We start from the raw sequence: 14859 nt of genomic DNA on the forward strand, positions 1-14859 counted from the left end.
GTGCAATGTCGTTCATATTAATGACCCACCAGTCATCATCCTGTTTATTATTGCCTTCCTCCACCTTAGAGATCCTTAAAGAACCCTTTGGTTAAAAGATTTGTTACAATGAGAGTGGGTGTGTGGGCGGGGTCCTTTGGTCATTATATTGCTATTTATTTCTGAAATTCACTGTCAATAAATGGGCATTTTTTTCTTTGACATCACATCACATCATAGCAAGGAGGGAAAATCTCCCCATTACATTACAACAGTGTGCTAAGTGAAAAACTTGGTCAAGAGTAGTTTTCAACTCAATTTATAGAATAGTCCAAAGAGACTTAGAAACATGATGATAGGCAGGGACCTCTCCTACATGTTTCAATACCTGCATACCTATTGAAAGAAAACAGTAGGTAAGACATTTCCTAAAGTTGAAGCAATAGCTTCATAGAGTCTTGGTTACTTTATTTTTTTTAATGCTTTACATTTGATACAAATATTAAAGATCAATTTTAAAAATAGCTTTCCAGTAATATATTTTAAGTAATATATATTTTAATATCTATGTAAAAAGTGACAGTGGAAGACTGAATTTCTTATATATGGTATGTTTAATGTAGGACCTCACTGTTTAAGGCACAGATTATTTCAGAGGAAGTTACTCTAAAGAGACTCAGATTATTTCCAAAAAAACAAACAAACAAAAAAAAAGAAACAAAAATGCAATAAGGGGAATAGTTTTGGGGGTTATTTTTATTTTAAAAGAAAATTAACTTACTTTCCACAAGCTATTTTTTCCCCACTGGCTATAAGGTTTGTACAGACTGGTTTGGTAAATGCTAAACTTTTGTGTCTTTTGCCTTTTTAAAGGAATTGTTAACATTGGAATTGAGGGTATGTACAGAGAAGTTGGTGTCAACACCATTTAATAAGTCATATTTTTTCACAAATATAGAAAAATCATTTTACATAAGAATTTTAAGTATTTGCAATAAATATATGTATATAGATTGTATGTATTCATATATTCTTATTTTTCATTTTATTATTAAGTAAAAGATAATTAAAAGTGAAATTGAAAACCTTGGAGTTTTTGGTGAATCTTGAGGTCTGACATCTAAGAGTGGCATGGGGAGGGGCCCTCAGTTGTTGCCCTATAGTGTTATGAGAAGGTTACCACAGACCATACAGAAGAGTGTAAAATGAGCAATTTGGTGATAGATTAGGATAGTGCATTTCTTTCAGAACTTACAGAAAAATACTGAATTCTCCTACCCTTCCCATCTTGTTTTCCCCCTTGATCTATCTCCTAACCACCTCATGTTACTGGAAAGGGGAAGAAAACACAGGGCAGTCTATTTTTTAATGTACCCATTGTTTGTTTCTAAAACAAAAACCAGTAAGAAAAATAGGTTTTTCTTACTGGTTTTCACTAGCAGGCATTCAGTGTCACCACCTTCCAGGCCCTAGGAGTATATGAAGAAATAGTCTCTTGAAGATACAGAAAACTTCTTTCCTGTTTCCCAGTTCTTCTCTGAGAAGTGAACTTCATAGCTAGTGTATCTCATGTCCTGCTTCACTGATCTGGAGAGGTCAGAAGCCAAGAGAACCATGTGAAGAGAAATAGCTATGCTTCCATTAGATTCTGACACTTCTTGAAATGTTGAACTCCCTCCTGTCAGGAATGGCAGGGAGATGACTGAGCCAGATATTTGGAGAGATTAAATGTCTGATTCCCACCCCCAGAATTCTGTCTAACCCAAGAGGTCTCATTTTGTGGTTGTAAAATACTTGATTTTAGGATATGATGGGGAGAACAAAATGATATCTAAATAGATGGTCTTTGCAAGTATATAGCCTATACTTTTTAAAATGGGTAATGTATAGATTTATTGATGGCCTGAAAGAAAAGTTGGTAAGGTCACATTTTCTAGAATGTATCTTGATGACCCATGAAACTGACTTTATTAGGATTCACTAGTTCATTCCCCCTAAAATTACTCAACTCTGGTTGTTTTCACTGGGGGAATTTTTTTTTTTTTAACTAATAGTAAAGATACATAGCAATACTTAAATACATAATATTATTTTTCAAAAATTGCAGTTTCAAACATCTGGATTACCCAAAGACATAGGAGATAGTTTAGCTGTCTGAGAGAACAACATTCGAGAGCTTAGCTGAAAATGTACTGTTTCTAAAGGAAATTATATAAGTCTCAGGAAACATCATCTTCATAATTCCATATATAATAGGAATGAAGGAGAAATATTTAAATGTGTGTAAACTAGCCTAATAAGACCTTTTTCAAAGATTGACTCTCTCCATTTTTAGTATGTATTTATCATTATTTAAACAGGCCACCTACCTCATGGGAAATAATGTTCATATTCAGGTGATGAGATGGGAGCCTAAAGGTATAGTTCTGCAGTTCAGAGAGAAAGAGCAGTATAACAACACAGGACAGCTTCAACCACCCTTTATCTACTTCACAGAGTCTTAGAAGCCTGTGTTCATGTTATGTGCTACCTGACCTCTGCTGTTTCTGAGAAGTTGTTTCATGGCATATTTCTAACTTTTTGTGTTTAAATCATGTTACTAATCCAAGTATTTATTAGATTTTGTACCTGCTTTGTGCTAAGCACTGCTAAAGTGCTGGTTATACAAAGGTAAGCAAAATCAGGTAAATTGAAGAAAAAAAAAATCTTCCTAAAATAGAAACTGTATAGCAAGTTTAGGGCTCAAGGAGTAATCGATGCTACATGTTGAAAGAGCATGAATGAGTTATGAAATAGAAGCATTTGAGGCCCTGCATGACACAGCAGTGAAACGCAAAAAAAGAAACGATTTTATCCCTACTGGAAAACCAGGCAGTATGGAAATGAGGAGCCAGGTTAAAAATGGTGGAGTGCTTACCTAGCATGCATGAGGCAGTGGGTTCAATCCTCAACACCACATAAAAATAAATAAAGGTATTGTGTCCATCTACAACTAAAAAAATTTTTTCAAAAAATTTTTGCCTTTTTTGAGAACTGTTGTTGGAATATATATTCTTCTATATTCTCTATTAAATCTAAATTGGAGAGGGGCAGGCCAAAAGCAATTCTTTAGAATAATCTCAGGCCAGTACTAAGTTCAACTACCTAAGTTCAAATAACAACTAGGTAAATAACAGTTTTTCCTGTCACTGTTCAAATCCAAAAGAAACTAAAGGAAATGTTTTATTAAAAACATGATTTTCATGTTTTTAATATGAAAGGTGGGAAGAACTAAATCCCTTCGTTTTGAATTGTTATATTCCTGGTTTTTTCTCCATTAATGAAAAAAATACATTAATATTATTGCTTTTCTATTCTAATACTATAGAATTGACCTTTTTCTTTCCCTTCCCTGCCTCCCCTCTTGTGACAGAACTTGAATTAAAAAGGGCTTAAGCATGACCCTATACCTTTTTATTTTAGTAGCCCAAATCTTAATTCTTACTGTAGAACATTTGGGATAGGAAGGTTTTAAAAGGATAAATCATTGTGTTTTGTCACTGCTTACACTTGAATTTTACTTAACCACTTGTCTTTAACCCAGATTATTGGATTTGCAACTCAATTTCTGTATGCCAAAATACCTATTCATGTTCCAGAGTTGTTGGTTGTATTCCACTGTATCACGTAGTCTCAACTCCGTCCAGGAACTTGAAGGATGGATGTAATTTTCTAATACTTGGTGACCTTCAACAAAAGATTGGATTTTTTTTATAGAGACCATGTGGACTAAGGAATAAATACTCTGTACTTCCATGTAGGTTTCAGCCTTAACCGACAAAGGGAATCCCTAAATGGTTCTTCACTTAACAGGAAGGACAGAGGAAACCTGAAAAATCCAGAGATAATCCACTGTAGATGGGCTGTGGCTAGATAGTGGGTTTTCCTGAACAGTAACTCCAGACTCCTTTTAACTCCATTCAAGCCTGAAAAAATCCTGATTTTCATCTTAACTGCAGAACCTAGATGATACTTTGGGGGTGGGGGAGATAAACCTGAGATGTGATTTTAAATGAATTAAACTTAAAGCAACTTAATTTTTTAAAAGATTTTGGGTTCACTTAACATGATTTTCAGTTGCCATGAATATAACATGGAATTTGATTTGAGATGCTTACGGACCAAGGAATGGTTTTCTTTTGGGCTGTGGTAGCTTTTGCTGCTATTCTGAATTTGGGGTCGTGCACCTGTACCTGCTAAATGAAATGGAACTTGGCTTTATAAACACTCTTAATAGAACAACTTGACTCAGCACTTCATATTATTAAGTTTAATCAAGGATCATTTTAAATATTTAAAATTCAAATTAGCCCAATAAGAAAATAGTGACTTAAATGGACGTATGCTATATAAAACTTCATGTGTGTTGGATTAATTCTTTTAAAAACCAGATTCTGATTATTTCAGATACCTAAAATTTGGGGGAAGAAATGAAGCTGAACTTAGCGATGTTAGGTTTTCAGGCAATAACAGTTGGGAGCCTTCAGTAGTGACCCCAACTGAAGATATGTGTAATTAATTACTTTGTAGAAGTTTTAAACCAATCTCATTCCTGAGTCTCATATTTGCTACCCCTTTGTTAGATAAGGATATAGGTTTTAGATTGGGAAGGATATAATTTGTTCTCTGATAGTGAAAGTACTAATTAAAGAGCAAATATGTTCTCTGAGCATTCACAGAAATCTCTAGAACCCACGGAAGATCTGTGGAGTACATACATAACAAATGAAACTAGAAATCAAAAACTTTTCCCATAGCCTTAAGTGCTTTGACATATTTATTTAAAACTCAGTTCAGTGAGTCACTGCATCACACCTTTCACCAGCACCAAGAGAAATCAGAATGGAAAAAAAGACCTTATGTTGGTCTTGTTCACTTTAAAATTTTTGTGCACATAGGCCTTAGCACTTTGACAGATAAAACTTGCCTTTTAGCTCCTCACTATTGACTTTATTCCTCTCACTTGTAGACTGTTCCTTTTATTGGTCGTATGGAAACTACCTTCTTCAGAGTTGAATGTATAATAATGTTTCTGCACATGGACAAGTTGTATTTTAATGACTCGTGTTGAATAAAGGCATACAGTTTTACTCTAGCGACTGTGCCTTTTCTTTTCAAAAGGTACAGGCATCCAGCAGGTGCCCTACCTGCTTGTGGCCCCTTCCCCTGTCCCTGATTGCACAACTGTCCATGGGCCATTGTAATGTTGGGAACTACAGAGTACTGATCTCTTCAGTAAATATTGAAAGAGGTTCAAGAAATCAATTTGAGCAAGTGTGTATCTTTTAAAAAATAAAAGGGAAACCTATACCACAAGCTACAATAATCAAAACAGTATGGACTGCCTTAAGGACAGACTGACCAAACCGATAGAAGAGCCCAGAAAATAAACCACTGCATGTATGGTCAAATGATTTTCAGATGAGTGCCAAGTCAATCAATGGGTAAATGACAGTCTTCAATAAATGGTTTTAAGAAAATGATGTCCACACGCAAGTTGGATTCCTAACACCATGGACCAAAATTTAAAAGGACAAATATAGAACTCTGACAAAAACAGGAGGAACTTTATAACAAATTGAATATGATATCACAATCATGGGCAGCAAAATATATATATATGCAAACGATTTCAAAAATAGTGAAAAGGCAAGCACAGAATGGGAGAAGATATTTACAAATCACCTAGTAAATTTATAAAGAATAAGAGAAACAGATCAAAGGACTTGAATGTTTTTCCAGATGGCAAAACCAAAAATGTGTTGGCAAGGATGTCCAGCAATTCCACTTCTGAGTATATACCCAAAGAAGTGAAAGCAAGGCCTCAAAACAGATAATGGTAATATTAGTGAATAATATTTACAGTAGCCCTAAGGAACCAACCCAAATGGTCATTAACAAGTGACTGGGTAAAACGGTATGCATGTACAACAGGGGAATACTCAGCCTTAAGAAGGAAGGAAATTCTGACATACTACATGGATCAACCTTGAAGACATTGTGCCAAGAAAGGTAAACCAAACATATTTTAATGAGCAGAGTTTGTGCTGGGGAAAATGAACTTTTGGAGATGAACAATAGAGTTGTTGGACTTAATGCTACAAGTATATGTACTTGAAAATTATCAAAAATAGTAAATTTTATGCATCTTTTACCACGATTTTTTTTTTTTTTTTAAAGGAAACCCAGTCACACATGGTGGTGCACACCTGTAATCCCAGGGACTTGGGGGCTGAGGCAGGAGGATTACAAGTTCAAAGCCATCCTCAGCAACTTAGGTTCTGTCTCAGTATTAAAAGGGTTGGGGATGTTGCTCAGTGGTCAAGTGTCCCTGGTTCAATCCTCAATTAAAAAAAAAAAAAAAAAAGTCCCACCAGTGGAGTTAAGCAGAGCCCTGTAGCACTAGAGAAACTAATAGTGCTGTTACTAGCAGCTGTGCATCCTGGAGACACTACAATGACTAGGGAGTGTCATGGAACCTAAGAAGCTGAGAATGGAACCAACTACTACATCCTAGGACATCCAGAAGCCAGAAAGTGGGATGAGGCCTGAAGACAGATGACCAAGATACCACAGGAATGGATGACAAGCAATGAGCACCTTTTAAAAATAAGCAAAATCATTAGCCCCTCCCATATTAAACAATTCCAGTGACAAGTATAGTTCTTGTAGTGGACATCTTTACTGATTTCAGGGGGAAGGTTGGTTTTGATTTTTTTTTTTTTTTCATTTTAAAATTTTTAATGAAATTAAAATTTTCATTATGAACTAATTTCTACTTCTTTATGGAATGCCTGATTGAAACGTTTGGCAGTTTTTCTGCTGTGTTCCATTTTTTTTTCCCCTTGGTGTCTTATAAATAATATCTTTACTCTTAATCTAGTAAATCTTTGTCATGTGTGGCACACACATTTTTCTGAATTTTTCACGCCCTGCATTCTTGTTTGTAATCTGACCATACAAAAGCCTTCCAAATTTCTGTAATTTGTCATTTTCCTTTAAGATTTTTGTTTTTGTGGCACTGGGTGTATTAACACAAACTTGAATCCCACCTACTAAGAAAGCAGAGGCAGGAGAATCACAAGTCCAAAGCCAGGATGACTTAGAGAGACTCTCTCAAAATAAAAAAAATAATAAAGAGTTCAGGATATAGCTCAGTGATAGAGGACATATGGGTTCAATCCCCAGTACCAAAAAAAATTTGTTTTCATAATATTTAAGAAACACTTTTAACCACACAATTGATTTTTTAATAGTTATATTTGATCCCTTTTCCTAATTTTTCTTTGGTTTAATTTTAATTTTTATAGCTCTTTACATTATAATTGACATGTAGGAACTACACATAAAGTGTGCAATTTAATAAATGTTGACATTTTACCACCACAATTAAGATAATGAACACCCTAACCCATCGCCTCCTCCCACATGGTGTCCCTGTGTGTGTCTTTGTAGTCCTTGGCCCTCCCTAATACATCTGCAGGCAACCAATAATCTTTCAATCACTATAAATTAGTTTGCATTTTCTAAAGTTTTACATAAATGGAATCTTACAGTATGCATTTTTTGCTTGTCTTCTTTCACCTCAGCTTGATTTGACAGTCTTCTGTGTTATGTGTATAAGTAGTTTATTGCTGTTAATTGCCAGGTAGCATTGTATGGATGTATCATAGTTTATCCAGTCACCTGTAAATGGACACTTGAGTTGCATCTAGTGTTTTTTTTTCCTACAATTTTTCTTGGTAATTATAGTTGTATATGACGGTGGAATTTGTGTATATATATAAATATTTGTGTATATAAATAAATATAAATATATATATATATATATATAAATATACATATATATTTAAAAAATAAAATTTGACCAATATCATTCCCCAGTATTTTCCCTTTCCCTTCCTCCTCCCTTTCTGGGTCCCTTTCCTCTATTCTGCTCTTCTTCAGATATTTGTGAGGTCCCCCATCTCTCTTCCTTTTTCCTTTATAGCTTCCACATATGAGAGAAAACATATGATCCTGACTTTCTGAGTTTGGCTTGTTTTGCTTAACAATGTTTTCCTGTTCCATCCATTTTCCTACAGGTGACATAATTTCATTCTTCTTTTTCCCTGAATAAAACTCCATTGTGTTTGTCTACCACAGTTCATCCATTCTATTAGTTGATGGACACCTAGGCTGGTTCCATATTTTGGCTATAGTGAATTGTGCTGCTATAAACATGGGTATGCATGTATCGCTATAGCGTGAGGACTTACAAGGAGTGGTATGCTAGTCAGAGGGTGTTTTCATTCCTTGTTTCTAATCTTTGGCTATTACTGCTTTGTAAAAGTCTTTGAATTGACACATGCTTTCATTTCTCTTGGACAAAAACCTTTGAGTGGAATGACTAGATAACGTGGTAGCTATATGTTCATTCTTTAAGAAACTGCCAACTTGATTTCCTAAGCTACTAGTAGTCTACATCCCACCAACAGTATGAGAGATCAATCCTTCCACTTCTTGTCAATATTTGAGTGGTTTAGCCATTTTTACAAGTGTGTAATGGTATCTTCCTAGTGACTGATGTTATTGAACATCTTTTCATCTTTTTATGAGCTTATTTGACATCCATATATCTTTCATGATGTTAATTTTTCATTAATTTTTATATGGTTCTTTTCATTGCTTGTTAATATACCTCTTTTACACTACATCTTTAAAGATTATTTTTCAGCTGGGTATCGTGGCGCACACCTGTAATCCCAACTGAGCTACATCCTAGGCCCTTTTTGTTTTGAGACAGTATTTTACTAATTTGCCCAGGCTGGCCTCAAATTTGCAATCCTTTCAAATAGCTGGGATTACAGGTGTGTGCCCACAGCACCCAGCTAGGGTTTTCTGTTTAAATAACAAATGTTATCCCCAAAGATGGAAAGTTTTATTCTGGGTAACTTCTCTTTTCCTGCCTGACTGCACTGGCTATAGCTTCCAATACAGTGTCAAACAGAAGAGGAGAGAGTGGCCTTCCTTGTTCCTGATCTTCCGGAGAAACACTTAGTATTTCATATTAAGTGTGGTGTTAGTTGTGAGGCTTTCTTAGATGTCTTGGATCAGGATGATGAAGGTCTCTTCTGTTACCAGCTGAGAGTTTGTTGTTTCTTTTTAACCAGGAAGGGATATTGGATTTTGTCAACTGTGTTTTCTGTATCTATTGATATGTTAGACTTTTTCTGCTTGTTAATGGTGAATGATATTGGTTGACTTCAGTTTTGGACTAATTGGCTTTCTGCTTTTTATTTCACCGATTTCCTCTCTTGGTTCTTGCTATTTTTCATGTCTTTTGTTTACTTCAGGTTTAATTCATCCATCATTGTCTAATGTTTTATGTTTAATTCAGGAGCTGACGTCATTAATTTGAGAACTTTTCTTCTTTCTCTTTAATAACAAGAAGGGAATCAGTAGAGTAGAGCAGGGAGGGAAGTGAGAGGGGAGGCCCTGGGGATTGGGACTGATCAAACTGCTAATGTGCATTACAAATATGGCATGAGGAATCTCACCATTATGTATGATTATTAATTCACCAAAATATTTTTTGTTTTTATTTACATCAAGGAGACAGATCAGCCACATTTTATGCTAATAGAGTTGATCAAGATATTAGAATTTCTTAGAAGAAATTGCTAGTTTGCAATATTGGAATAAGTTACCAGGTTGATGATATTTTTATTTCCTTTTTGAAAGTGCTGTCATAAAACTCATAGCAAAGGGGCTGGGGTTGTGGCTCAGTGGTAGAGCACTGGCCTAGCATGCGTGGGGCCCTGGGTTCAATCCTCAGCACCAATAAAAATAAAGGTACTGTGTCCACCTACAATTAAAACAAAAAAATATTTAAAAATAAAATAAATAACAGCAAACATTGAAATAGATATGATTAAGCAAGCCTGGGGTTTTCTATCTTAGTATATACCAAAATGGAGGCAGAAAGAAAAGGTTAGATGACATATTAAATAACTGAGACATGAGTTGGACAAAAAAATTTAAAACAATTTAAACAATTGAAAACAATAACCTTACTTTAAGCCAAAGATGACAGGTCCAGGAGGAAATGAAATGTGTTGACTCCTATCCTTTTACTCTAGATGCTCTACCAAAGGAGATATTTTTGCAGGTCATACCAAATACCTAGTAAAGAGTCATACACAATTTTTATATAGCACTCATTTCTGTAGATGCTATTATTTTAAACTCATTCTTCTTTGGTGTGTGATGTTAGAGGCAAATAACTGAACATGACTTTTTCCTGTCCACTTTTCCCTAAGCAGTCGAAATGATGACTCACTGAAAAATTACATTCTGATGCAATACTTTGCTTTCTCCAATTTTCATATATAGAGGAAAATCTATTCCTTTGTGTGTATTTGATGGTTTTATTCAAATGTATGTTTTTTCTATATTTTTGCAAGTTTCAGGAAGATTGGCAGTTTGGGGATTGTCAGGTCTTTCTTCAAATGCCCATTGGGAAGAAGGTTAAATTTGTAGGAATTTGAGTTAGTTCCATCCCTGAGTCTAGGGAATTAGTGACAAAATGGTTGTGACCTGGGACACACAGCAAGACCTTTTTTTTTTTGACCCTGAAGTCTTTATTGATTTTTTTTTTTTTTTTTTTTTTTTTTTTTTTTTTTTTTTTTTAGCAAGACCTTTTTGGAAATCGTGACTGTAGGAGTATTTGGTGGGTTTTAAGCTATGTGGAGATGATAATTTTAGATGCTATAAGTGAAGGTAAGTAAGAATAGGTCACTTGGTAGGCTTTCGACTCAGCATATTGAAAGTGTTAACCTAAGACAGGATATCTTTTTTTTGGTACCAAGGAGTAAACCCATGGTGCTTTACCACTGAGCCACATTCCTGGCCCTTTTTATTTTTTATTTTGAGACAAGGTTTCCCTGTGTTGCTTAGGGCCTCACTAAGTTGCTGAGGCTGGCTCTGAACTTGTAATTCTCCTGCCTCAGCCTCCCAAACTGCTGGAATTATGGTGTGCGCCACTGGGCTTGACCAAACCCCATTTCTTGAGCTGCTCTGTCCTCACCTTGCTTCTGGGCAGGAGAGAGCATGCCCCGCTGTGGTTATGGCTGGTCCCCTTGATGATATTCCCTTCTGGCACTACCATTTACCAGGGAGGAATCCAAGACTCCTCCAGGGGAAAAAAAGCTCTGCAATTAAACTAAATATAGTCTGGGAGAGGCTGCATCTCATTTGGACTAATTATCCTGTCACCCATCAGAAGAACAAAGAGTGAAGAATTTTCAAGCCTCATCATTTCCATTCCTTTCCCAGCTCAGTCTTTTATATAAGCTGCCTGACCCTGGGGCCTGGAGACAAATGTTCCTGAGCAGATGGGCTGACTGGTTGAGAAGTGTCCGGGCTGCTGAGGAAGACCATGGTGCTGGTGATACTGCTTCACACCAACACAGGACTTCTTTAGAGCTTCATTAGCCTGATGAGAGATCCTCGGTCCTCACAATGCCCAGATGAAAGAGAACAGGAAAGACCTTCAGAGAAGGACCCAGCTGACAGCCAGCTGCATAAGATGTTGATAACCCATTCTGTAAAGCCCTCCTTGTTTTTCCATCTGACACTTACTGAACACATACTTTGTGCAACACGTGGGCAGTTTATTAACCATCATGCTGCAGGGAAGTCAGCAAAAACACTCACCAGATCCCTAGGAGTTGAATCCAAAACCAAAGTTAGAGAAATTCAAGAGAAGGAAAGGTTAAGCCATTAAGGTTGGGAACTGGGGCTGGGTTGTGGCTCAGTGGCAGAGTGCTTGCCTAGCACATGTGAGGCACTGTGTTCCATTTTCAGTTCTACATAAAAATAAAATGAAGGCTATCTACAACTAAAAAATATATTTAAAAATTTGGAGGCTAAGAAGGATCTCATCAAAGGTCAATAGGTCAGGGGCAAGTTTCAGAGATAAAATATGATCTCAAGAAGCTTTTATTAAGTGTTCGTTTATTTTAGTGAAGGGCTGTAGAACACTTGGCATCAATTAGTAACAAAGCTTTTTAAAGAATGATACTTTTATTTGGGATACAAAATTCTGTTAACCACAAACATTACAAATGACTGGTTAACTGGTTCCATTGTGAATGATTTTACAACAGACAAAACATCTGTGGGTGCACTCAAATTCTTGTGTGTTATAAGAATCTGTAATAGTACATTTAACATCTGCAACAAGTTCCAAGTAAAGGACTGCATTGGGGGAAAAAAAACCCTTTTTCACTTTTCAAATCAGTTATTACGCATTTCAAAATGAAATCTCATTTGTAATAAAAAGGATGTAACTTACTCTGCCAATGGGGCAGGGCATGCAGAATTCAGATTTATGTCATAGTTTGAATCATCATCCAACCAAAGAATGAAGACTTGATTCATACATCCTGCACCTGGTACTAACTAGTAGGTACCCAGACTGTATCAACAACAAGTACAGTACATGTTTCCTAATGAGGCCCTATGGTGAGGTAAATGGACAGACTGACAACAGTAACTTATCCTAGCTTCCCCCTTTTTAAAAATTTTTCTTGTACCAGTGATTTAACCCAGGGGCCCTTAACCACGAAGCCACATCCCCAGTTCTTTTTATTTTTTATTTTGAGACAAGGTCTTGCTAATTGCTTAGGGCCTCGCTAACTTGCTGAGACTGGCCTTGAATTTGTGATCCTCTCCTTAAATCTCCTGAGTTGCTGGGATGCAGGCTTGCAGCACCGAGCCTGGCTTCTAGCTTCCCTTCTAAAGGTATCCTGCTACAGAAACCAGCTATGAGACCAGAGCCATCACCTCTACCCAGCAGCTGGAAAATAGAGAAGTAGGTTAAAATCCAATAGTGTTTCTGAAAAGCTCAGAGGACTGGGTGTGGTGGCGTGCACTCCGGTGATTCAGGAGGCTGAGGCAGGGGGATCACAAGTTCCAAGGTTAGCCTCAGCAACTTAACAAATATACAGAGATCTGGGGATGTGGCTCAGTGGTTAAGTGCCTTCGGGTTCGATCCTCAGACCCAAAGATAAAAGCCCTGTAGGAAGCAAAGAATTTAAGGTAGTTGAACCAGGGCACTTGAAGCCAAGGTTAGGACTGACTATTTTCATTCTTTGCTGGTTAACTTCCCACTCCTTTAGTATGTTCATCCTTTCTCTTCTCTCCCTCTGCCTTCCTCCCTCCCTCCCTACCTTCCCACCCCACTTCTGACTTTATCTCACTCTTCTTTGTCTTGCTTTGTCCAAAATATGATTGTTTTACTGAACATTGGTGAGAAAAGCAGCAATACAAACCAGTCACTCTGGAAGTCTGGGCTGCCCTAAAGACCAAATTGGATTAATTATGCCCAAACAAACTTTTTGAAACTCTTTAAAAAGAAAGAAAACCAAGTGAACTGAAAACTTGGGTTCAGTGACCTTGAGATGATTTGACTCATTTGCATGTTTTGTGGGGCTTCAAAGGGTAGAAAAGACAAGGTCTTTTTCTGGAGCCTTTTGTTTGAACAACTTGTTTATGTAAGACAGTCAAATATAAGCCTCACAAAGGAGGAGTGAGTGACGTTAGAGCACCAAAACTCAGGTCTACTCTCTCTACCCCGAGACTGTGTTTCTGAATCCAAAGTTAGAAAAGCCCCGTCCCCTTTCCCTCCTTGGTCATGGGCAGATGTCATGGAACACAGAACATAGGACCAATTTTCCTAAGACTCTTAAAGGTGAAATGTTTTTCTCTCCTGTTCAGCCTGAAATAAATGATATGAACTAAGCACATAACTTCTAAACCACAGCTTCTAAGCCTTGGCACTATTGAAATTTGGGGCCAGGTAAATCTTTGTTGTGGTGCTGTCCTGTGCATTGTGGGTCCTTCCGTGGCAGCCTGGTCTCTACCCACTAGATGCCAGTAGTGCACACGTGTAAGCTAGTCATGATGACAGACATTGCCAAAGGTCCCTTGGGGAATGAAATCCATCACTATTGAGAGTGACTTCTTTAGAGAAGGGGATGGGATATATCATGCTCCAGAGTATACATATATCTTTTGTGTTTTAAAGTGTTTAGGAAAAGATGATGTTTTAGAAAAACATAACAACCTTCCCAGCTTCCAGGGTACTGCTCCAAGCAGTTATTTCTGCTAAACTGTAACTTCCATAATGGCAGGAACAACATATATCTTATTTACTGCTCTAGTCATATGACCTAGGATAGTGCTTGGAACATAGTGGGTGCTGAAAAATCCTTTGTGAAGCCAGGCACAGTGGTACGTGCATGTAATCCCAGGAGCTCGGGAGGCTGAGGCATGAGGATTGCAAATTCAAAAGCCAGCCTCAGCAACTGAGTGAGGCCCTAAGCAACTCAGCGAGACACTGTTTCAAAATAAAAATAAAAAGGGCTGGAGATGTGACTCAGTGTAGCCCCCCTGGGTTCACTCCTCAGTACCGAAAAAAATTTTGTTTTTGTAGCAAATACTATCTGTAGTCAAGTACAGTGACATGTTCATCTGTTGTCCTGTAGTCCTACAACAACAATAGGATAGGTATTAAAGTAAAACTCTTAAGTGAAGTAAATTCAGATATCACATCATTGTTATTTGACTCCAGTTCCTGTCCTCCCCAGGCTCCGTGGGAATGAACTGAAGTTCCTACCAGGCAAGGACTCAATTCCCTCTGGGAAAGAGAAGAGGCAGAGTGTGAGTCCTGGAGTCCTTGTTATTCTCTCAATTTTCTCTCCATCAAAAAGACATAATGGGTGCCAGATAGTTTAACTCGGAGGTTCCTGGAATTGTTGCTGCTATCCCAGGAACTTTGACCAGCTGCTTGTCCCC

Source organism: Sciurus carolinensis, chromosome 13 (assembly GCF_902686445.1).
Source record: "Sciurus carolinensis chromosome 13, mSciCar1.2, whole genome shotgun sequence".
In the NCBI taxonomy this organism is placed as follows: domain Eukaryota; kingdom Metazoa; phylum Chordata; class Mammalia; order Rodentia; family Sciuridae; genus Sciurus; species Sciurus carolinensis.